Below are 25,230 nucleotides of genomic sequence, written 5' to 3'. Positions count from 1 at the left end.
TGGAGGCAGGAGGTGCAGACTGGACACTCTCCCGTCCAAGGCGTGATGGTGTTAACCTCTACACCACATGACGGTGTGAGGTACAGACACGTGCGGGATAACATGTTATGACCAACTCAAGAGTTTACTCCCGAAATTGGGGTTGAAGAAAAGTTAATAATTGGATAGGGAATGTTGAGACATTCTTTGTCTGTCTCTTCTCTCTCTCTCTCTCTCTCTCTCTCTCTCTCTCTCTCTCTCTCTCTCTCTCTCTCTCTCTCTCTCTCTCTCTCTCTCTCACACACACACACACACATACACACACACACACACACACACACACATATCTTTGTCCACCCTGTCAATTCCCCTGAGAATTTTGTAGGTGGTTATCATGTCTCCCCTTACTCTTCTGTTTTCCAGGGATGTGAGGTTCAGCTCCTTTAGCCTTTCCTCGTAGCTCAATCCTCTCGTCCCGGAACTGAGAGGATTGAGCTACGAGGAAAGGCTAAAGGAGCTGAACCTCACATCCCTGGAAAACAGAAGAGTAAGGGGAGACATGATAACCACCTACAAAATTCTCAGGGGAATTGACAGGGTGGACAAAGACAAACTCTTCAGCACGGGTGGGACACGAACAAGGGGACACAGGTGGAAACTTAGTACCCAGATGAGCCACAGAGACGTTAGAAAGAATTTTTTCAGTGTCAGAGTAGTTAATAAATGGAATGCACTAGGAAGTGATGTGGTGGAGGCTGACTCCATACACAGTTTCAAATGTAGGTATGATAGAGCCCAGTAGGCTCAGGAATCTGTACACCAGTTGATTGACAGTTGAGAGGCGGGACCAAAGAGCCAAAGCTCAACCCCCGCAAGCACAATTAGGTGAGTACAATTAGGTGAGTACACACACACACACACACACACACACTCTCTCTCTCTCTCTCTATATATATATATGTTAGGTACATACAAGCTTCAGTAGCCTATATTACATAATTTTTGGGAGCTGCAGTGTTCAGGATATTACTTGTGGGGTTACATCTTCAGACAACCTGTGCTCCTACAGAGAACGTCGCCTTTCCCTCGTACGCGTTACACAAGACCAAAAATTGTCGTATTAGAAAATGGAAGCCGCTGGCGAAAATGACGTATTGTCCCGTTTTCTGTTTTGGGACCCCCTGGTAGGTTAGGAGTGGACACTAAATTGACCGTTTTCTTGATGTTGTGAAACCTTACGAGGACCGGCTGCTTGAGGACCATTGTATGCGGAAAACAATGGTCCTGTGTGAAGACCATTGTATGAGAACTGTGTCAAACACAAGGAAGGACTGGTCGACGACCGGGCCGCGGGGACGCTAAGCCCCGGAAGCACCTCAAGGTAAGAATCACTCATAACAGGAGGCGAGGTAGAGTGCGCCGAAAGCATCAGCCCGTCGTCTCCAGTTGTCACAAACGTCACACAAATGATGTACTAACCTGCCCCAACCTAACCGAAGACCCACGAATAGAAAACGGGACATCACGATAATTTTGCCAGCCGCTATGATGACTTTTAGCATATCAGTTCTTGGCGTGAGGATATGTGTACTCACCTAGTTGTACTCACCGAGTTGTGCTTGCGGGGGTTGAGCTCTGGCTCTTTGGTCCCGCCTCTCAACCGTAAGAGATGTGTTGACCCGGTGTGTTTGGGTCACCATGTTGGCGAGGCCCGGCGTGAACACGCACGCAGGAGGACAATAACTCATCAGGGGGTACTTACCCCCGCGCCAGTGGCTAATTACCTTAATTAGATATAGCAGTGTTTTAACAAGGACCTTAACAGTGAGGGCGAGGAAGTGACCGCCAGGTCCCCCCCCACCCCCACCCCCGGGGGGAGCGAAGGGAAGGGAAGGGAACTATCAGGGATAAAGTGCCAAGCCATGACGACTATGTAGCACTGGGAAGGGGTCAGGATAAGAATTTGGGATGGGACGGGGGGGGGAGGAATGGTGCCCAACCACTTCCCCGGGGAGCGAGAGAGGTGCCATATGCTCCTTGATTCACTACAACAGTCAAGCCAGCAACGAGCCAGAAGGCGGGACACAAGGAGCCGAGCCTCACGCCCCCGCAGGCACTGATAGGTAAGTGGATCCTCCACGCATCATTACCCAAGTCCTGGAAGTCGACTAACTAACGCCCATCTTCTCCCTTGAAGGTTATCAAGTCCTGGACGTACTCTGGAACACAGGTATACTCTCCTTTCCTGGAAGTCACCTCCCAGCGGTCCTGGGAACGTGTGATACAGTAAGCTGGAACAAAAATATGGAAAATATGAGAAATATGAAAAGTCATAGAAAGCAGGTGCTAAAATTGTATAACCTGTCTCTCTCGCTCTCTCTCTGTCTCTCTCTCTCTGTCTCTCTCTCTCTCTCTCTCTGTCTCTCTCTCTCTCTCTCTCTGTCTCTCTCTGTCTCTCTCTGTCTCTCTCTCTCTCTCTCTCTCTCTCTCTCTCTCTCTCTCTCTCTCTCTCTCTCTCTCTCTCTCTCTCTCTCTCTCTCTCTCTCTCTCTCTGTCTCTCTCTCTCTCTCTCTGTCTGTCTGTCTCTCTCTGTCTGTCTGTCTCTCTCTGTCTGTCTGTCTCTCTCTCTGTCTGTCTGTCTCTCTCTGTCTGTCTGTCTCTCTCTCTGTCTGTCTGTCTCTCTCTCTGTCTGTCTGTCTCTCTCTGTCTGTCTGTCTCTCTCTCTGTCTGTCTGTCTCTCTCTCTGTCTGTCTGTCTCTCTCTGTCTGTCTGTCTCTCTCTCTGTCTGTCTGTCTCTCTCTCTGTCTGTCTGTCTCTCTCTGTCTGTCTGTCTCTCTCTCTGTCTGTCTCTGTCTCTCTCTCTCTCTCTCTCTCTCTCTCTCTCTCTCTCTCTCTCTCTCTCTCTCTCTCTCTCTCTCTCTCTCTCTCTCTCTCTCTCTCTCTCTCTCTCATACACTATTGTATAATGGGACAATAGTGTATCACAAGTGTATCCGTCATAGTGTATAAATATACGGTGTCATTTGTATGCGTCATGCGTATACCCTCACCGTTGGAGCACTTCACAGTGTAGTCATGTTGGGTGAGCGTAGTTGGTGTGTGTATTCACCGTGTTGTGCTTGCGGGGGTTGACCTCTGCTCTTTCGGCCCGCCTCTCTTCTGTCAATCAACTGTTACTAACTACTAACTAACTAATCCCCCTCCCCCCCCCCACACACACACCCAGGAAGCAGCCCGTAACAAATGTTTTATTCTAGGGGACCTGCTGCTTGGGTAACAGCTTCTTCCCCGTATCAACATACCCAGGCTTTGCGCCCTGGTGAGGCCACTCCAGACTGACAACCGGAGCGCAACTCCATAGTCTCCTGAGACTGATGGATGCCTACTACTCCCAGGTACCTATTTACTGCTGGGGAAAGAGGGGCATCGGGGTGAAAGAAACTGCCTGTTTATTTATGCCGGCGTCGGGAATCGAATCCGGGGCGCAGGATTACGATTCCCGCGCACTGTCTACTCAGTTACCAGACCCCTGGACCAAGATTCACGAAGCAGTTACGCAAGTGCTTACGAACGTGTACATCTTTCCTCAATCTTTGACGGCTTTGGTTACATGTATTAAACAGTTTACAAGCATGAAAACTTGTCAATCAACTGTTGTTATTGTTATAAACAGCCTCCTGGTGCTTCGGAGCTCATTAACTGTTTAATAATTGTAAACAAAGCCGCCAAAGATTGAGGAAAGATGTACAGGTTCGTAAGTGCTTTCGTAACTGCTTTGTGAATCTGGCCCCAGGTGTGGGACGGCAGGCCTGCGTTGCTCACACCTGCAAGGAAGTGGTTTAGGAAAATATTATTCCCAGTATTCAGGAGGGAGACGGGAATAGCAGAGTAGGGCCGGCCCTGTCCTACCTGCGTTTAAAATATGTATTTGCTTCCAGTGTTGGTATGTGTATGTTGGTGTGTCTGATGTGTTGTTGATGTGCTGACCTTGTTGACGAGGGCAGGGCACGCAGCCTCGTCCTTGTAACTTATTGGTGAGGGCAGGTCACTGTCACCGTCCCCCTTAGCACCAGTACCAAGGAGACCTGGTTGATGGGGTTCTGGGAGTTCTTCTATTCCCCTGACTTGTGAGAGTTTGGTCCACCAGGCTGTTGCTTGGAGCGGCCCGCAGGCCCACATATACCTGGTTGATGGGGTTCTGGGAGTTCTTCTACTCCCCTGACTTGTGAGAGTTTGGTCCACCAGGCTGTTGCTTGGAGCGGCCCGCAGGCCCACATATACCTGCTTGATGGGGTTCTGGGAGTTCTTCTACTCCCCTGACTTGTGAGAGTTTGGTCCACCAGGCTGTTGCTTGGAGCGGCCCGCAGGCCCACATATACCTGCTTGATGGGGTTCTGGGAGTTCTTCTACTCCCCTGACTTGTGAGAGTTTGGTCCACCAGGCTGTTGCTTGGAGCGGCCCGCAGGCCCACATATACCTGGTTGATGGGGTTCTGGGAGTTCTTCTACTCCCCAAGCCCAGCCCGAGGCCAGGCTCGATTTGTGAGAGTTTGGTCCACCAGGCTGTTGCTTGGAGCGGCCCCGCAGGCCCACATACCCACCACAGCTTGGCTGATCCGGAACTTCTCTTAGAAAACAGTCCAGTTTTCTCTTGAAGATGTGCACGGTTGTTCCGGCACCCGCATTACATCCCCAGAGGCCACAAATCACCACTGCCGCTCCTAAGTAGCGGAGTGAGTGGATTTCTCGCAGCACACCACTCCCAACGGCCTGCGGGATCCGCCAGAGACGGGCGTGTGGGTCCCCTACCTGGCCGTGGACTGGAGAGCACTGTGTCAGCTCACTAAAACAAACTTGGTGTACTCTGGTCCTCCGCCCACTTACCAAGACCAGTCGGGGTTTTGGGCTCGACCATCGACCCTTGAGAGAGGCTATGTAACCTCTATTGGTTTCCCGGTAACTTATTGAGTGTAGCTCCACGGTACGAGCCGTTAGTGTTGTTACCAGAGAGTGGTAACAACACTAATGGCTCTCTTGTGGCCAGAGAGTGGTTGTTCACTGCTACAGGCGTGTGTCCGCTCTCTCTCACACCACCACACAACACTACAAATGGAAGCCTCTTCCCGACCATACTTTATTCTCTCGTCACGTCACATGTCTAAATTGCTTAAAACAAAAATTCTCTTATAGTGTAAGAGACAGATATATATATATATATATATATATATATATATATATATATATATATATATATATATATATATATATATATATATATATATATATATATATATAATCTGCTTATATACTCTTATATGAGACTGCGATGTCTACTACGATCATTTCCTCACTCTGAGCCGCCTCGCTACATGACACTGTATGAGTGCTATCTTTCACTGTATTTGATGATCCTAATGTATATTATTGAAGTTGAACTCTGAGGCACCCAACCTATATGTGCAATATTTGCAGTATTTTGTTTTCATTTTCCATATTAGCTTAGCATAGTCTGGACATAGTAACACAAATCCACTTTCCCAGACAAGTCATGGATGGAGATCAGGACCAGTGGGACCCTAGGGGCTCCTCCCTGTGGGATTGTACTTTTCATCTCTCTAACATTGTCATTCATTCTGACGTTGCTATTCATACTCATTCTTTGTATTCTTCCCATCAGGAAGTTTCGCACATAGTTTAGTATCTTTCCTGTTAGACTTGTTTCTTTGTCATTATATATCAAACTTCTGTGTGGGATGATATCAAAGCCTTTCTGCCAGTCCAGGAACATGCAGCACCCTCACTCACCTTCAAAATTGAATTACGTTCGTTAAGCCAACCTGTTCTCTCGAATAATATATTCGAGACAACATAATATATTGACGTCAGAATCAGCAGCGGGCAAAATATGATGTACTATATAAATCACATCAGTTTTGATGTGATTTATATAGTGATGTGATTTATATAGCTTTGATGTGAACAACCACGTTTTTTATGCGAGGGCCGTCCATTAGCTTAGGCTCAGTTAGTACACCATTTCCGTGACGTGTCACATCGGGCCGGTTAAGCTTGTTAATTCACTGAACCTGTATTCTTTCACCATCCAAAAAATCTCCGAGATGTTCCGCAAGTCTCTGGCAGTTTTCCCCGGAGCCTCGTAGTGGCGGCTGTCAGGGACACTGGTAATGATCTGGATGTCTCCCGTGGGCCTCCTTTCACGAAAATTAATATCACATTTAGCGTCTCTATATTTCTGGAAGCTTGTGTTACTGAAGTGGTGTATATATGTTCCTGTTAATAGCTGCCGTTACGTATACTGCTAACTCCAGTAGACAAGGATCACATTGATCTGAGGCCACTTTTTTTGGCATATCTTGGTGTACTGGGAGTATCTTTTGGCATATCTTGGTGTACTGGGAGTATCTTTTGGCACATCTTGGTGTACTGGGAGTATCTTTTGGCACATCTTGGTGTACTAGGAGTATCTTTTGACATATCTTGGTGTACTGGGAGTATCTTCTGACTCATCTTGGTGAACTAGGAGTATCTTTTGGCATATCTTGGTGTACTGGGAGTATCTTTTGGCATATCTTGGTGTACTAGGAGTATCTTTTGACACATCTTGGTGTACTAGGAGTATCTTTTGACATATCTTGGTGTACTAGGAGTATCTTTTGGTACATCTTGGTGTACTGGGAGTATCTTTTGACACATCTTGGTATACTAGGAGTATCTTTTGACACATCTTGGTGTACTGGGAGTATCTTTTGAGACATCTTGGTGTACTAGGAGTATCTTTTGGTATATCTTGGTGTACTGGGAGTATCTTTTGACACATCTTGGTATACTAGGAGTATCTTTTGGCACATCTTGGTGTATTGGGAGTATCTTTTGGCACATCTTGGTGTACTGGGAGTATCTTTTGGCACATCTTGGTGTACTGGGAGTATCTTTTGGCATATCTTGGTGTACTGGGAGTATCTTTTGACACATCTTGGTGTACTAGGAGTATCTTTTGACACATCTTGGTGTACAAGGAGTATCTTTTGACACATCTTGGTGTACTAGGAGTATCTTTTGACTCATCTTGGTGTACTAGGAGTATCTTTTGGCACATCTTGGTGTACTAGGAGTATCTTTTGACACATCTTGGTGTACTAGGAGTATCTTTTGGCATATCTTGGTGTACTAGTATCTTTTGACATATCTGCACCATTGAGACCAGTGAAGTATACTTACATCGCATCAGGCTTGGATACCCATGTGCATGGGAAATAGGCTTACAGGTTCCGGGAGGTGAGAGGAAATGTCAACACTGTGGAGAAATGCCCGACAGACCACTGGAACATTATCTAACACAGTGCACAGTTACAAACCCATTAAGATATCAACTTAGATTCAACAGAGCAGAAGAAGTTGTTAAACACATGGGACAAAATCTTACTGAAGCGACCATACGAGTCATAAATACTCATACTCCGCCCAAGTAAAACAGAAACAAGCAACACTTAGTGGGCCAGCCAGAGGCTTAGGGCCCGCAGGAATATCCCTGCAAGTAAAGTAGCAGAGAGATTAGTGGTACCAGCAGCAGCAGTGAGACCAGTGGTACAGCAACAGCAGCAGCAGCAGCAGGTGCAGCAACAGCAGCAGTAGCAGCAGCAGTGAGACCAGTGGTACAGCAACAGCAGCAGCAGCAGTGAGACCAGTGGTACAGCAACAGCAGCAGCAGCAGCAGGTGCAGCAGCAGCAACAGCAGCAGCAGCAGCAGAAGGTGCAGCAGCAGCAACAACAGCAGCAGCAGCAGAGTGGTCTACACAAAGACTACCATTTGTCATCACCAGAGACCCTTTAGACCAATAAAGACTCGCAATTCTCATCACATAAATATAATAATTGAAATTGGCTGGTGTGGAAGTGGCGGAAATAGAAATGATCGCAGGTGTGTGTGTGTGTTCTTACCTCCTTGTTCTTACCTCCTTGTTCTTACCTAAGAATGGGTTTACAAGACTGAGTTTGAGTTCCTCAGTTGTTGAAGATCGTATTCCCTCTTCTCCTGTCTTATCTGCCCGAGACTGTGGGATGAGATCGCTCTGCCCGAGACTGTGGGATGAGATCGCTTGTATTTCCACTGGTAATTAATTTCATATTATTGTGGCGACACGTTCCATATCCATTATTTCTCTACTCTTAGTACTTTGTATATATGGATCATGTCCCATGCAAGTTTTCCTTTCTTAAAGTGACATATTTTGCTACTTTAATCTGCCCTTGTAACTCATTTAATTGTGGGATACCGAGTCTTTGTGTAAATCTCTCTTTGTTCTCCAGTTATTGTTCTTGTACAGGTGGGAGATCTGGGTGTGTTCTCACCTAGTTGTGCTTGTGGGGGTTGAGCTCTGGCTCTTTGGTCCCGCCTCTCAACCGTCGGTGTGTGTGTGTGTGTGTGTGTGTGTACTTTTTGTATTTACTATTTGTGTCTGCAGAATCGAGTTATTTAGCTCTTGGACCGCGTCTTTCTAGCCAATCTATTTTTCTCTATTATGTCTACTACATGAATTTACCACACACACTCACACACACACACACACACACACACACACACACACACACACACACACACACACACACACACACACACACACACACACATACACACACACAGGCCTCGTAGGGGCCTCGTAGCCTGGTGGATAGCGTGCAGGACTCGTAATTCTGTGGCGCGGGTTCGATTCCCGCACGAGGCAGAAACAAATGGGCAAAGTTTCTTTCACCCTAAGTGCCCCTGTTACCTAGCAGTAAATAGGTACCTGGGAGTTAGTCAGCTGTCACGGGCTGCTTCCTGGTGTGTGTGTGTGTGGTGTGGGAAAAAAAAGTAGTTAGTAAACAGTTGATTGACAGTTGAGAGGCGGGCCGAAAGAGCAAAGCTCAACCCCCGCTAAAACACAACTAGTAAACACAGCTAGTAAACACACACATACACACACACACACATACACACACACACACACACACATACACACACACACACACATGGAGATGTGGTGGAGGCTGACTCCATACACAGTTTCAAGTGTAGATATGATAGAGCCCGATAGGCTCAGGAATCTGTACACCTGTTGATTGACGGTTGAGAGGCGGGACCAAAGAGCCAGAGCTCAACCCCCGCAAACACAACTAGGTGAGTACTACTAGGTGAGTACACACACATACACACACACACACACACACACACACACACACACACACACACACACACACACACACACACACACACACACGCACATCCCCAGAAAGCAGCCCGTAGCAGCTGTCTAACTCCAAGGTACCTATTTACTGCTAGGTGATTAGGCGCATCAGGGGGTGAAAGAAACTGCCCATTTGTATCCACCTACGTCGGGAATCGAACCCGGGCATTCGAACTACGATCCCCGAGCGCTGTCCACTCAGCCCTGGTCCACAGGAAGTGATGATGGTCGTGGAAGGAGGAACTGTCTACACTTCCTACAGTATCTGTTTTTTTTATATATTTTTATTATTTTTCTACCACAGACGTGGCCAGACATTTACAATGCTAACCAGCATATATACATTTTCTTCTGTCCTCCATGGACAGGGTGAGAGATCTGTTAAACATGTAGTTCAGGGATTTATTGAACACTCAACCACAGATGATGATTTGGTGCTTTTAAAATGCTAAGCTAACTTACATACGTAAATATATAGATACACAGATTTAACAGTATCAGCTGTATGGCCCGGGTGTCCTTCTGTTGTATACGTGTCCCTTACATGTTGTGCTGGACCTGCGGTAAGCCCAACCACTCCCGTCATACTTCTGTTTTGCCGCCGATTAGTTTGTGATTAGACAAAGGCTTGGGAACTATACAAGATGTAAGAGATTGTGGTAATTACACACTAACCTTTGACCTTCAGATGTGGGCGAGTGGTGTTTAACTCATATTATACGTGTATGTAGTTATAATTATTGGGTAAGGAGCTCTATGCAAGAAGTATTTAGGTCATACCTTGTTATAATTACTTGTGTTTGTGACAGGAAGCTTGTGTATATACATACTTTGAGGCTTGTATCAAGGTTACCTTACCTTGAGGTTACCTTGAGGTGCTTCCGGGGCTTAGCGTCCCCGCGGCCCGGTCGTCGTGCTCCAAAGGCGGAACTACAAAGTGCTCCAAAGGTGCTCCAAAGGCGGAACTACTGACTTTCCCCCAATATGCAAATCCCAACATCCGGGTACCTAGTTACTGCTAGGTGAACCAGAGGCATTAGGTGAAAGGAAACTTGCTCAACTCTCTGTCCCGCTTAGAAATGGAACCCCGGGATCCCAGATTGAGAGTTGAGAACAGAGCCAACTGTGCCACGAGACCCTAGGTTCATCCTCTGAAGGTCCTCGTGTCGTCACTAACCTCACGAGAGACTTTAGAAATACTAGTGTTTGATCTTGGCCACCTGGTGTGAAGTCAAGGTGTTGAAGCCTTACACTTCAAGGGCGTATTGAAGCCTCATACTTCAAGGTCGTATTGAAGCCTCATATTTCAAGGTCGTATTGAAGCCTCATACTTCAAGGGTGTACAGAAGCCTCATACTTCAAGGGCGTATTGAAGCCTCATACTTCAAGGTCGTATTGAAGCCTCATACTTCAAGGGCGTATTGAAGCCTCATACTTCAAGGGCGTATTGAAGCCTCATACTTCAAGGGCGTATTGAAGCCTCATACTTCAAGGGCGTATTGAAGCCTCATATTTCAAGGTCGTATTGAAGCCTCATACTTCAAGAGTGTACAGAAGCCTCATACTTCAAGGGCGTATTGAAGCCTCATACTTTTAAGGGCATATTGAAGCCCCATACTTCAAGGGTGTGTTGAAGCCTCATACTTCAAGGGTGTGTTGAAGCCTCATACTTAAAGGGCGTGTTGAAGCCTCATACTTCAAGGGCGTGTTGAAGCCTCATGCTTGAAGGGTGTGTTGAAGCCTCATACTTGAAGTGTGTGTCGAAGCCTCATACTTGAAGGGTATGTCGAAGCCTCATACTTGAAGGGTGTGTTGAAGCCTCATACTTGAAGGGCGTATTGAAGCCTCATACTTCAAGGGCGTATTGAAGCCTCATATTTCAAGGTCGTATTGAAGCCTCATACTTCAAGAGTGTACAGAAGCCTCATACTTCAAGGGCGTATTGAAGCCTCATACTTTTAAGGGCATATTGAAGCCCCATACTTCAAGGGTGTGTTGAAGCCTCATACTTCAAGGGTGTGTTGAAGCCTCATACTTAAAGGGCGTGTTGAAGCCTCATACTTCAAGGGCGTGTTGAAGCCTCATGCTTGAAGGGTGTGTTGAAGCCTCATACTTGAAGTGTGTGTCGAAGCCTCATACTTGAAGGGTATGTCGAAGCCTCATACTTGAAGGGTGTGTTGAAGCCTCATACTTGAAGGGCGTATTGAAGCCTCATACTTCAAGGGCGTATAGAAGTCACATAATTCAAGGGCGTACTGAAGCCTCATACTTCAAGGGCGTACTGAAGCCTCATACTTCAAGGGCGTACTGAAGCCTCATACTTCAAGGGCGTACTGAAGCCTCATACTTCAAGGGCGTACTGAAGCCTCGTACTTGAAGGGCGTATTGAAACCTCATACTTCAAGGGTGTATAGAAACCTCATACTTCAAGGGTGTATAGAAGCCTCATACTTCAAGGGCGTACTGAAGCCTCTTACTTGAAGGGCGTATTGAAACCTCATACTTCAAGGGTGTATAGAAGCCTCAGACCTCAAGGGTATATAGAAACCTCATACTACAAGGGTGTATAGAAGCCTCAGACTTCAAGGGCGTACTGAAGCCTCATACTTGAAGGGCGTATTGAAGCCTCAGACTTGAAGGGCGTATTGAAGCCTCAGACTTCAAGGGCGTATTGAAGCCTCAGACTTGAAGGGCGTAACTTACGGGCGTAACTTAGGGTCTGGCGGGGTATTGATCTAAGCCAGACTGTGAATGAGACTACTCTTGGAGGGCACCCTCGCTCTCAACGGAAATGTGATGCATGGTTAACTGCTTACACCCTGGCTGGTTCACACCCTGGCTGGTTCACACCCTGGCTGGTTCACACCCTGGCTGGTTCACACCCTGGCTGGTCCACACCCTGGCTGGTTCACACCCTGGCTGGTTCACACCCTGGCTGGTTCACACCCTGGCTGGTTCACACCCTGGCTGGTCCACACCCTGGCTGGTTCACACCCTGGCTGGTTCACACCCTGGCTGGTTCACACCCTGGCTGGTTCACACCCTGGCTGGTTCACACCCTGGCTGGTTCACACCCTGGCTGGTTCACACCCTGGCTGGTTCACACCCTGGCTGGTTCACACCCTGGCTGGTTCACACCCTGGCTGGTTCACACCCTGGATGGTTCACACCCTGGCTGGTTCACACCCTGGATGGTTCACACTCTGGCTGGTTCACACCCTGGATGGTTCACACCCTGGCTGGTTCACACCCTGGCTGGTTCACACCCTGGCTGGTTCACACCCTGGCTGGTTCACACCCTGGCTGGTTCACACCCTGGCTGGTTCACACCCTGGCTGGTCCACACCCTGGCTGGTTCACACCCTGGATGGTTCACACCCTGGCTGGTTCACACCCTGACTGGTTCACACCCTGGCTGGTTCATACCCTGGATGGTTCACACCCTGGATGGTTCACACCCTGGCTGGTTCACATCCTGGATGGTTCACACCCTGGCTGGTTCACACCCTGGCTGGTTCACACCCTGGATGGTTCACACCCTGGCTGGTTCACACCCTGGATGGTTCACACCCTGGCTGGTTCACACCCTGGCTGGTTCACACCCTGGATGGTTCACACCCTGGCTGGTTCACACCCTGGATGGTTCACACCCTGGCTGGTTCACACCCTGGATGGTTCACACTCTGGCTGGTTCACACCCTGGATGGTTCACACCCTGGATGGTTCACACCCTGGATGGTTCACACTCTGGCTGGTTCACACCCTGGATGGTTCACACCCTGGATGGTTCACACCCTGGATGGTTCACACCCTGGATGGTTCACACTCTGGCTGGTTCACACCCTGGCTGGTTCACACCCTGGATGGTTCACACCCTGGATGGTTCACACCCTGGCTGGTTCATACCCTGGATGGTTCACACCCTGGCTGGTTCACACCCTGGATGGTTCACACTCTGGCTGGTTCACACCCTGGCTGGTTCACACCCTGGATGGTTCACACCCTGGATGGTTCACACCCTGGCTGGTTCACACCCTGGCTGGTTCACACCCTGGATGGTTCACACCCTGGATGGTTCACACCCTGGCTGGTTCACACCCTGGATGGTTCACACTCTGGCTGGTTCACACCCTGGCTGGTTCATATCCTGGATGGTTCACACCCTGGATGGTTCACACCCTGGATGGTTCACACCCTGGCTGGTTCACACCCTGGCTGGTTCACACCCTGGCTGGTTCACACCCTGGCTGGTTCATACCCTGGATGGTTCACACCCTGGCTGGTTCACACCCTGGCTGGTTCACACCCTGGCTGGTCCACACCCTGGATGGTTCACACCCTGGCTGGTTCACACCCTGGCTGGTTCACACCCTGGCTGGTCCACACCCTGGCTGGTTCACACCCTGGCTGGTTCACACCCTGGATGGTTCACACCCTGGATGGTTCACACCCTGGATGGTTCACACTCTGGCTGGTTCACACCCTGGCTGGTCCACACCCTGGCTGGTTCACACCCTGGCTGGTTCACACCCTGGCTGGTCCACACCCTGGCTGGTTCACACCCTGGCTGGTTCACACCCTGGATGGTTCACACCCTGGATGGTTCACACCCTGGATGGTTCACACCCTGGCTGGTTCACACCCTGGCTGGTTCACACCCTGGATGGTTCACACCCTGGATGGTTCACACCCTGGATGGTTCACACTCTGGCTGGTTCACACCCTGGCTGGTCCACATCCTGGCTGGTTCACACCCTGGCTGGTTCACACCCTGGCTGGTTCACACCCTGGCTGGTTCACACCCTGGCTGGTTCACACCCTGGCTGGTTCACACCCTGGATGGTTCACACTCTGGCTGGTTCACACCCTGGATGGTTCACACCCTGGATGGTTCACACTCTGGCTGGTTCACACCCTGGCTGGTTCACACCCTGGCTGGTTCACACCCTGGATGGTTCACACTCTGGATGGTTCACACCCTGGCTGGTTCACACCCTGGCTGGTTCACACCCTGGATGGTTCACACCCTGGATGGTTCACACTCTGGCTGGTTCACACCCTGGCTGGTCCACACCCTGGCTGGTCCACACCCTGGATGGTTCACACCCTGGCTGGTTCACACCCTGGCTGGTTCACACCCTGGCTGGTCCACATCCTGGCTGGTTCACACCCTGGCTGGTTCACACCCTGGCTGGTTCACACCCTGGCTGGTTCACACCCTGGATGGTTCACACCCTGGATGGTTCACACTCTGGCTGGTTCACACCCTGGCTGGTCCACACCCTGGCTGGTCCACACTCTGGATGGTTCACACCCTGGCTGGTTCACACCCTGGCTGGTTCACACCCTGGATGGTTCACACCCTGGATGGTTCACACTCTGGCTGGTTCACACCCTGGCTGGTCCACACCCTGGCTGGTCCACACCCTGGCTGGTCCACACCCTGGATGGTTCACACCCTGGCTGGTCCACACCCTGGATGGTTCACACCCTGGCTGGTCCACACCCTGGCTGGTCCACACCCTGGCTGGTCCACACCCTGGATGGTTCACACCCTGGCTGGTCCACACCCTGGATGGTTCACACCCTGGATGGTTCACACCCTGGCTGGTTCACACCCTGGCTGGTCCACACCCTGGATGGTTCACACCCTGGACGCTTCACCCACGAACTACAAATATAAATAAAGCCCAACAGAACCTGAACACCTAACCTTCGACTAAATAAACAGATAATATATATACAGATATATATAGATAATATATATACAGATATATATAGATAATATATACAAATATTTGAGAAAATTCCTATAGTTGAATGAACATGTTGAACACGGTGAATGCGTCTTCGGCTTTGTCCTCAGCTTTGAGGTGTATTGCTTCAGCACGGGTTGTCGTTCGAGCCGGCCTGCTTTGTCTGGGTGATTGAGGGGTGTTCTGCCGGCACCCGGGGGGGGGGAGGGGGGCTTACATGCCCCATGTCGCCCCCTCGCCCCGGGGGACGCGCCCCCCTCACATGTTAAACTTCAAAGTGGACATTACCCCGGCTCCCGTCACTACCATTACGCTCCAATTTGTCTTGTAGACAAGTTAGATTCTAAGTTAAATCCTGTTAGTTGAGAATAGGTATATTGTGGCGGTGGTGAGGATAGGAGTGTAAGGATAGTAGTGGTGAGGATAGTAGGGGTGAGGGTAGTAGTGGTAAGGATAGTAGTTATACTATGGAGTCGTAGACTATCAAGATACACGTAAGTTTCATTTATATGTGTAAATGTTCGTGTCCCTGAATTCTATAGTTAACTCTATCGTAACTCATGCCTCTTAGTTCTGGGACTAGTCTAGTGGTATACCTTTGGACTTTTTCCAGCTTAGTCTTGTGCTTGACAAGGTACGGGCTCCATGCTGGGGCCGCATACTCCAGGATTGGTCTTACATATGTGGTGTACAAGATTCTGAATGATTCCTTACACAGGTTCCTGAAGGCAGTTCTATGTTAGCCAGCCTCGCATACGCCGCCGATGTTATTTTTTTATGTGGGCTTCAGGAGACAGGTTTGGTGTGATATCAACTTCTAGATCTTTCTCTGTCCGTGTCATGGAGGACTTCATCTCCCATTTGGTTTCCTGTTTCTGGCCTCCTGTTTCCACTGCCTGGTTTGATTACCTTACATTTTCTCGGGTTAAACTGTAGTAGCCTTTGTTGAACCATTCATTCAGTTTGTCTTCATCATCTTGTAACCTCATACTATCTTCCTCTGACTTAATCCTCCTTATAATTTTTCATCAGCAAACATTGTGAGGAACGAGTCTATTCCCTCTGGGAGATCATTCACATATCAGAAACAGTATGGGTCCAAGGACTGAACCCTGTGGGACTCCACTGGTGACACTTCGCCATGCACAGTGACTCGCTGTCTTCTGTTTCTTAGGTACTCCCTTATTCAATGGAGTACCTTCCCGTTCACTCCTGCCTGCATCACCAGCTTGTGCACTAGTCTCTGGTGTGGTACTGTGTCAAAGGCTTTCTGACAATCCAAAAATACGCAGTCTGTCCACCCCTCTCTTTCTTGCCTGGTCGTAGAATTCAATTAATCCTTGGCAGTTCTCCTGTTGCCAGTGATTTGTTATGCACTATGGAGAGTGGCAGTCACAGTGCTTCTGCTCCTTCCTTTAGTATCCATGATGAGATTCCATCTGGGCCATCCATTAATCTATAGCCTATAGCCTTTGTTACATCCAACTCTAGCAAAGGTTTCCTTACATCCCCACTGGTAATCCCAAATTCCTCTAACGGTGCCTGGTTATCCATTCCCTCTCTTATCTATGGAACTTCTCCTTTCTCTAATGTGAAGACCTCCTGGAATTTCTTATTGAGTTCCCTCACACACTTCCTTGTCGTTTGTAGTGAATCTGTCTGCCCCTATCCTCAGTTTCATTACCTGTTCCTTCACTGTTATTTTCCTCCTGATGTGGCTGTGCAGCAATTTAGGTTGAGTCTTTGCCTTGCTTGCTGTGATATTTTCATATTGCCTCTCTACCTCTCTTCTCACTCTGACGTATTCATTCCTGGCGCTCTGGTATCTTTTTCTGCTCTCTAGTGTCCTGTTATATCTATAGTTTCTCCACGCCCTTTTACTGAGCTGCTTTGCTAGCTTAGATCTCTGATTAAACCCTGGGTTTCTCATCTGCACCTCATTTTTTTTCCTTTTGCGTGTGCGTGTGTGTGTGTGGGTGTGGAGATATGGAAAGGAGTGCTGGTGGATGCCTGACAACATCCATATACTCGGATGAGGAAAGAGAAACGTGACTCGCCACACATGTGACGGATCTTGTCACCTCCTGTGCACCAAGGGTGATGTGTGTGGTCCCCCCAGGACCGTCCTGTGCACCAAGGGTGGTGTGTGTGGTCCCCTCCAGGACCGTCCTGTGCACCAAGGGTGGTGTGTGCGGTCCCCTCCAGGACCGTCCTGAGCGTCCTGTGCACCAAGGGTGATGTGTGTGGTCCCCCCCAGGACCGTCCTGAGCGTCCTGTGCACCAAGGGTGGTGTGTGGTCCCCCCCAGGACCATCCTGAGCGTCCTGTGCACCAAGGGTGGTGTGTGTGGTCCCCCCCCAGGACCGTCCTGTGCACCAAGGGTGGTGTGTGTGGTCCCCCCCAGGACCGTCCTGTGCACCAAGGGTGGTGTGTGGTCCCCCCCCAGGACCGTCCTGTGCACCAAGGGTGATGTGTGTGGTCCCCCCCAGGACCGTCCTGAGCGTCCTGTGCACCAAGGGTGGTGTGTGGTCCCCCCCAGGACCATCCTGAGCGTCCTGTGCACCAAGGGTGGTGTGTGGTCCCCCCCAGGACCGTCCTGAGCGTCCTGTGCACCAAGGGTGGTGTGTGGTCCCCCCCAGGACCGTCCTGAGCGTCCTGTGCACCAAGGGTGGTGTGTGGTCCCCCCAGGACCATCCTGAGCGTCCTGTGCACCAAGGGTGGTGTGTGTGGTCCCCCCCAGGACCGTCCTGAGCGTCCTGTGCACCAAGGGTGGTGTGTGTGGTCCCCCCCAGGACCGTCCTGTGCACCAAGGGTGATGTGTGTGGTCCCCCCAGGACCATCCTGAGCGTCCTGTGCACCAAGAGTGATGTGTGTGGTCCCCCCCAGGACCGTCCTGAGCGTCCTGTGCACCAAGGGTGATGTGTGTGGTCCCTCCAGGACCGTCCTGAGCGTCCTGTGCACCAAGGGTGGTGTGTGGTCCCCCCCAGGACCGTCCTGTGCACCAAGGGTGATGTGTGTGGTCCCCCCAGGACCGTCCTGAGCGTCCTGTGCACCAAGGGTGGTGTGTGGTCCCCCCCAGGACCGTCCTGTGCACCAAGGGTGATGTGTGTGGTCCCCCCAGGACCGTCCTGAGCGTCCTGTGCACTAAGAGTGATGTGTGTGGTCCCCCCCAGGACCGTCCTGAGCTTCCTGTGCACCAAGGGTGATGTGTGTGGTCCCCCCAGGACCGTCCTGAGCGTCCTGTGCACCAAGGGTGATGTGTGGTCCCCCAGGACCGTCCTGAGCGTCCTGTGCACCAAGGGTGATGTGTGTGGTCCCTCCAGGACCGTCCTGAAAATAGTGTTCAAGGGGTATATGGCTACCATGAGCAGTTTACTGAGCGTCCTGTGCACCAAGAGAGGGGCGAGTGGCTCAAGACTTTACCGAGCTGGCGTGTTGTGTCTAGTGCACAAGCGTCCACCTGGTGTATATACACAATAAATAATATATTTTTTGCCATTGGGCATTTAAAGGAGTTGGTGTAAATTTCCTTAAGAAACAGTCTGCCTCCTTACGAGTTAAGGACCAACTGCCACACAAGATGATTCCCCAAAGCTCGTTTTCTGTTTGCTAAAATGTACATAGTTTCACTAGGATATATTCGCTTAGCGCGAGACCATTCAGGAGACCGGGCCCCTGACAATGGCATCTGGAGTTCCTATAACTGATAAGCGGTAAAGTTTGTTAGGGAAAGATGTTATTGTAGCCAGTGTGGAGAAGGTTGACGCACGCTGACGTAATCAAGACGGCTCTCCACTCTCTAGTGACGTCAGCGACGCTTACTGGCATGAGTCTAAGTGTGGAGGATGACGTAGTGCGTCTCGTAGACGCTTCTATGTTCCTTCCCCGTTCAACACGTGAACAAATAATCGCCTTTCAGCACAGAACTGCTCGTGTGACATTACAAACCCGGTCAACACCTTGGCCGCCTACACTGCCCCGCTGTGTATACACCCGCCGGTGATGCCTCCTCCTGCTGCTGCCTCTTGGTCCTCTCCCTCTCTCCCACTGTGACCCTCCTACTGCTGCTGCCTCTTGGTCCTCTCCCTCTCTCCCACTGTGACCCTTCTACTGCTGCTGCCTCTTGGTCCTCTCCCTCTCTCCCACTGTGACCCTTCTACTGCTGCTGCCTCTTGGTCCTCTCCCTCTCTCCCACTGTGACCCTTCTACTGCTGCTGCCTCTTGGTCCTCTCCCTCTCTCCCACGGTGACCCTTCTACTGCTGCTGCCTCTTGGTCCTCCCTCTCTCCCACGGTGACCCTTCTACTGCTGCTGCCTCTTGGTCCTCTCCCTCTCTCCCACGGTGACCCTTCTACTGCTGCTGCCTCTTGGTCCTCCCTCTCTCCCACGGTGACCCTTCTACTGCTGCTGCCTCTTGGTCCTCTCCCTCTCTCCCACTGTGACCCTCCTGCTGTCTCTTGGTCCTCCCTCTCTCTCCCACGGTGACCTCACGGCTGCCAAGTACACTTCTACCACCTTACATAACAACAGAACATTTACTGTGTTTGATACATGTTACCTTTAGTCCGTAAGACATTTACAGTTGTGTGTGTCCTATATTCCTGCCTTTTCAATATATGTGTGTCACCTCTAATTGCCAGACGTAAGTAGTTAAATTTGTCTAAGAATCAAGGTTTCAGAGTCAGCTGTGTCTTGTTGTAAGAAGTAGATTATTAAATCAGGGTGTCATGCTGTGTTTTATAATATATTTGAAGAGGTACCCGGCGGTGCCCGGGATATCTCGTCTCTCCCACACCCCCCAGTACCCTACTTTTGTCTTCCTCTCTCCTGACATGCCTATTTTCCCCACACCCTCTTCACTCCCATCTCCCCCTACTCCTCTCCTAATACCATTTCCCCCCTTTTTACTCTTTTCATTCCCTCTCCCCCCCCTTCTTCCTCTTTTCACCTCAGACTGAAATATGCATTTAATTTTTTTTTATTTTTTTTATTAATACCTGAGGTACATCTGCATTAGTGCAGGTACCCTAGACTATATGAAGTGGAGTACAGTGTGTCAAAAAAGCTAACTACGTGATGCTAAAATCCCCATCACACAGGATGGTTAGTCATACAGAGGCATGTGATGGGCAGTCTGCACTGGCAGACTCTGGCTGCATTATGAGGATATCAACAACACAAGATTGAATAAGGAAGCAGTGGTAATACAAGTCCCCATCTCGCAGGATGGTTAGTCATACAGAGCCGTGTGTTTAGTAGCCTGCACTGGCAAATTTTGGGTACACTGCGAGGATATCTTCAAGAATACGAGAGTGAATAAAGTAATTGCAAAGCTCCAGGTACCTCATGCCAACTGGTCTGAAAGGTCTAATAACTGGGCATTCAGTGATGTAGTGTGGGAGATCATGCCGCAGTTCCTGCTCACAGAGTTTGCACCTGAAGTGCTCAGGATTGGGAGATCCGTCACCTGTAGCCACCTGACACAGGTAACGGTAACCCAACCTGATCCTTGCGACCACTGTGTCGCACAGTCTGGTCGACGCTTTGTGCTGCCCATACATATAGGTTTCAGATGTGAACAAATCATAGTTTCAGAAACTACATGACAGACTCTGCAAACAGCAATGAACAAAAAGGTGATGAAAACCTTAAGAGTGAGAGCCCAAGCGAATTGCAGCAAGAGCGCAAGCACAGCCTCTCAACACGCAGCGCAAGCACAGCCTCTCAACACGCAGCGCAAGCACAGCCTCTCAACACGCAGAGCGAGAAGCAACAAAACAGAGACACGGCCTCCTTGAGAATGTGCGCAAGGTCGGTCACACCACTCACCGGCCTTATATAGTGAACTTTACATGACTCTTGACCTGAGGTGCTGAGGTCGGTCACACCACTCATAAGGCTGATATTGACCTTTGACCTGATGAATTCAATTTCGTATGAAAAACTCTAGGGACTCTGACAACCACATTTCGCTGATTTGTTAAAGGGTGGGGACGCTATTGAACTCTATACCCTCTTAACAGGACGAATAGGAACGACCCCGACCAGCCCATGTCCATCCTGCACCCCAGACCATTCCCCCTACAAAGTTGGGCCAGGCTAGCCACAAGCATCAGGTCTACAAGCTTGAACAGACAAGCAAAGAGACTGACATGATCTCTTAAAGATGTAGATTGATCAATGTTGATAAGTCTGGTGTTGTTTGAACTGTGTTCTTCATGTATTGAGAATCTGTTCATTATTTCATTTGCCATTATTGTAATGGTTCCACCAACCTTATTGTGACTTATTCTCTGTAAAACTCAGTCCATTATACAATCAAATCATACAATATTGTTATAACAAGGGCCAGGGGCCAGATTCACGAAGCAGTTATGCAAGTACTTACGAACGTGTACATCTTTCCTCAATCTTTGACGGCTTTGGTTACATTTATTAAACAGTTTACAAGCATGAAAACTTGCCAATCAACTGTTGTTATTGTTATAAACAGCCTCCTGGTGCTTCGGAGCTCATTAACTGTTTAATAATTGTAAACAAAGCCGCCAAAGTTTGAGAAAAGATGTACAGATTCGTAACTGCTTGCGTAACTGCTTCGTGAATCTGGCCCCTGGATTCATCCAGCTTTTGAACTACGAAACCTGTATATCATTCTTCAAGTATGCCTTCTTAGTTTGTATTTATTAATTAATTTACGAGCTAAGCTAAGATTATTATTGTTAGCGCTTCGGAGCTCGTAAACTGATAGTGAATACAGACAGAGAAGCCCTGAGTCAGGAAAGATGTACACGCTTCGTAAGTGGTCCCTTGACCCCCTGATAAGTCCTGGCCCTGATGTGTAAGTGTAGTAGATGTCTCTGTAGTGGTGTAGATGTCTCTGTAGTGGTGTAGATGTCTCTGTAGTGGTGTAGATGTCTCTGTAGTGGTGTAGATGTCTCTGTAGTGGTGTAGATGTCTCTGTAGTGGTGTAGATGTCTCTGTAGTGGTGTAGATGTCTCTGTAGTGGTGTAGATGTCTCTGTAGTGGTGTAGATGTCTCTGTAGTGGTGTAGATGTCTCTGTAGTGGTGTAGATGTTCCTGTAGTGGTGTAGATGTCTGTAGTGTAGTAGATGTCCCTGTAGTGGTGTAGATGTCTCTGTAGTGGTGTAGATGGCCCTGTAGTGGTGTAGATGTCTGTAGTGTAGTAGATGTCCCTGTAGTGGTGTAGATGTCTGTAGTGTAGTAGATGTCCCTGTAGTGGTGTAGATGTCTCTGTAGTGGTGTAGATGTCTCTGTAGTGGTGTAGATGTCTCTGTAGTGGTGTAGATGTCTCTGTAGTGGTGTAGATGGCCCTGTAGTGGTGTAGATGTTCCTGTAGTGGTGTAGATGTCTGTAGTGTAGTAGATGTCTCTGTAGTGGTGTAGATGGCCCTGTAGTGGTGTAGATGGCCCTGTAGTGGTGTAGATGTTCCTGTAGTGGTGTAGATGTTCCTGTAGTGGTGTAGATGTCTGTAGTGTAGTAGATGTCTCTGTAGTGGTGTAGATGGCCCTGTAGTGGTGTAGATGGCCCTGTAGTGGTGTAGATGTTCCTGTAGTGGTGTAGATGTCTGTAGTGGTGTAGATGGCCCTGTAGTGGTGTAGATGTCCCTGTAGTGGTGCAGATGGCCTACAACATTATGGTGGTGGCAGAGGGTTGTAGTGTGGTAGTGACTGTATGAGTGTGGTTGATGATACAGTAGTGACCTGCCCTTGTGTTGATAATCTCGCGAGCCAAGGAACGCGCCGTGGAATACCCACACAAACTGATGAGCTCTGTTTTGAGCGGCCTGACTCCCTCCATATGACTTACGGCTCACCGCTCTAGTTCTTTGTTCCTACCACAGATGTGGCCACACATTTACAATGCTAACCAGCATATATACATTTTCTTCTGACCTCCATGGGCAGGGTTAGAGATGTGTTAAACATATAGTTCAGGGGTTTATTGAACACTCAAGTGTGGAGCGGTAGTGTGAGTCCCTTCTCTTCCTGTGCCTCACCGTGCACAATACATGGTGCTAAACTAACCACAACTCTCCGCACCCAACCAACCCCCCTAACCTCACCTATCGAGACATAGAACACGTGGATATTTGTAAGCCTTTTCAAGTCTTATTATTATAATTTATACCTTGGAGACCACAAGGTTCACAATACGAGGTACTAGTAATAGGAAGTATATGTTGCAAATTGTCATCTACGTCTTCTATGTCTTCTACGTCTCAAGCTTTGGGGCCGGTCGGCCGAGCGGACAGCACGCTGGACTTCTGATCCTGTGGTCCTGGGTTCGATCCCAGGCGCCGGCGAGAAACAATGGGCAGAGTTTCTTTCACCCTATGCCCCTGTTATCTAGCAGTAAAATAGGTACCTGGGTGTTAGTCAGCTGTCACAGGCTGCTTCCTGGGGGTGGAGGCCTGGTCGAGGACCGGGCCGCTGGGACACTAAAAAGCCCCGAAAGCATCTCAAGATAACCTCAAGAAGATTGTTACTTAGATAAATCAATTGTTGCGTTCAGTTGGTGGGTTCTCTGTTGTCTTAAGTCTTTAGTTACCAGTATTGTTATATGTAAGCTTTCTCGCTACCGCCCAAGGGATGGGTATGGGGTGCATAACAAATGGCACGAAACCAGAATCAGTGCCTTGTTAAGTATGTCTGTCTCAAGCATAGACTCTAATTACTGGTCTTCCTTTGTTCGTTTGTCGTAGTTACTATTTTTTGATTTGATGTCCAAAGAGCTTGGAAAGGATGGGGGGGGGGGAGGAAGAAGGATGTGGAGGTGGAGAGAGGAGGCTTTATCCCGCCAAACACACCGAAACTATGACGTTGGTACAACGTTCGACCAAGTTTTAACACTTTCTAACCAGTTATAACAACCAATATAGCAAGTTGTAACAACGTTCTAATACGTCATAAACACGTAAAGCCAAGATGTAACAGTTTTATTACAAGTTGTAACAAGCGGAAAATAGAGAGTTTCGGTTTGTGTTTCCAGGGATAAAGCTCTGAGCTCTGAGCCATGTTGATGGTGTCGGTGTTAAGGTGTAATGTTTCTCTCCCTCCTTCACCATCAGCCGTGTGTCCAAGCCTGCCAGGTGTCTGTCACACATGACCAGTCATCATCCTTATCACTCTATCAAACCCAAGCCCAAGGTATAAGTCACATACTGACTTATACATACATTTGATAAATCCACCATTTGACAACCAAGTGACAATCTTTCACAGTGTTTAATAATCAACTTTTTTTCTCAAAAAAATAAGTTAATATCATTATATGTTGTGGGTTTATGTATAATTAGGTCTGGGCTTAGGTTAGATAAGGGTTTATGATTGATATATTTGAAAAATTTATGCTTGAAGCTATTTAAGGAGAGAAAGAGCTTGATACATAAGCGAACAATTAAGGTGTTCGTTTATTGTGTCTCCTTATCTTGAGACGATTTTGAGACGATTTCGGGGCTTTAGTGTCCCCGCGGCCCGGTCTTCGACCAGGCCTCCACCCCCAGGAAGCAGCCCGTGACAGCTGACTAACTCCCAGGTACCTATTTACTGCTAGGTAACAGGGGCATCAGGATGAAAGAAACTCTGCCCATCGTTTCTCGCCGGCGCCCGGGATCGAACCCGGGACCACAAGATCACGCGTCTAGTGTTCTGTCCGCTCAGCCACCGACTCCCTGGTATATGTGGTATACTGTGAGCATGTGAGCATGTGGTGGAACCCTGGGTTTGAAGGTTCTCATAATCCATCCTATCATGCTCCTGGCTGATGGTACATTGGCTTGGTTATGCTCATTAAACGTTAGGTCGTCAGACATCATTATTCTCAGGTACATTTCATGTTCTTTGGTTTCTGTGAATAGATCTGATTGTGTGTTGTACTCTCTACAGTCCTACTTTGTAGTTCATCATTTTTACCATATCTCAGGATCTCAAATTTGTCATTTATAAATCACTATATTTGATGTTGGCCAATCGAAGACGTTATTAATACCAGCCCATAGTATTACGGTGTCTTCTACAGCGATAATTTTCATGCTGATTTGTGTATCATCTGTAAAGGATGACAGAGCTGTGACACGTACTTTTCGCTATATCTAATATGAGAATGATAGTTATTTGATAGATATTGAATGATAGAATGATAGATATTGGTGTAAGGACTGTGGCCGAGGGTACAGAGCATTCTTACTCTGCTTCTGGATTTTATTTGTCGGTTAAACTGCATTTTGTTTGACA

At 48.7% G+C, this 25,230-nt stretch overlaps 1 protein-coding gene across 1 annotated transcript in view; it reads left to right on the top strand.

The window, feature by feature from the left end:
- The window catches only part of LOC138358196 (uncharacterized), a 68,856-nt gene that overhangs the window by 33,462 nt on the left and 10,164 nt on the right, over positions 1-25,230 (top strand). The window lies entirely within an intron of this gene.

Source organism: Procambarus clarkii, chromosome 82 (genome assembly GCF_040958095.1).
Source record: "Procambarus clarkii isolate CNS0578487 chromosome 82, FALCON_Pclarkii_2.0, whole genome shotgun sequence".
Classification (NCBI taxonomy): Eukaryota; Metazoa; Arthropoda; class Malacostraca; order Decapoda; family Cambaridae; genus Procambarus; species Procambarus clarkii.
This window is presented reverse-complemented; position numbering and strand designations above follow the sequence as displayed.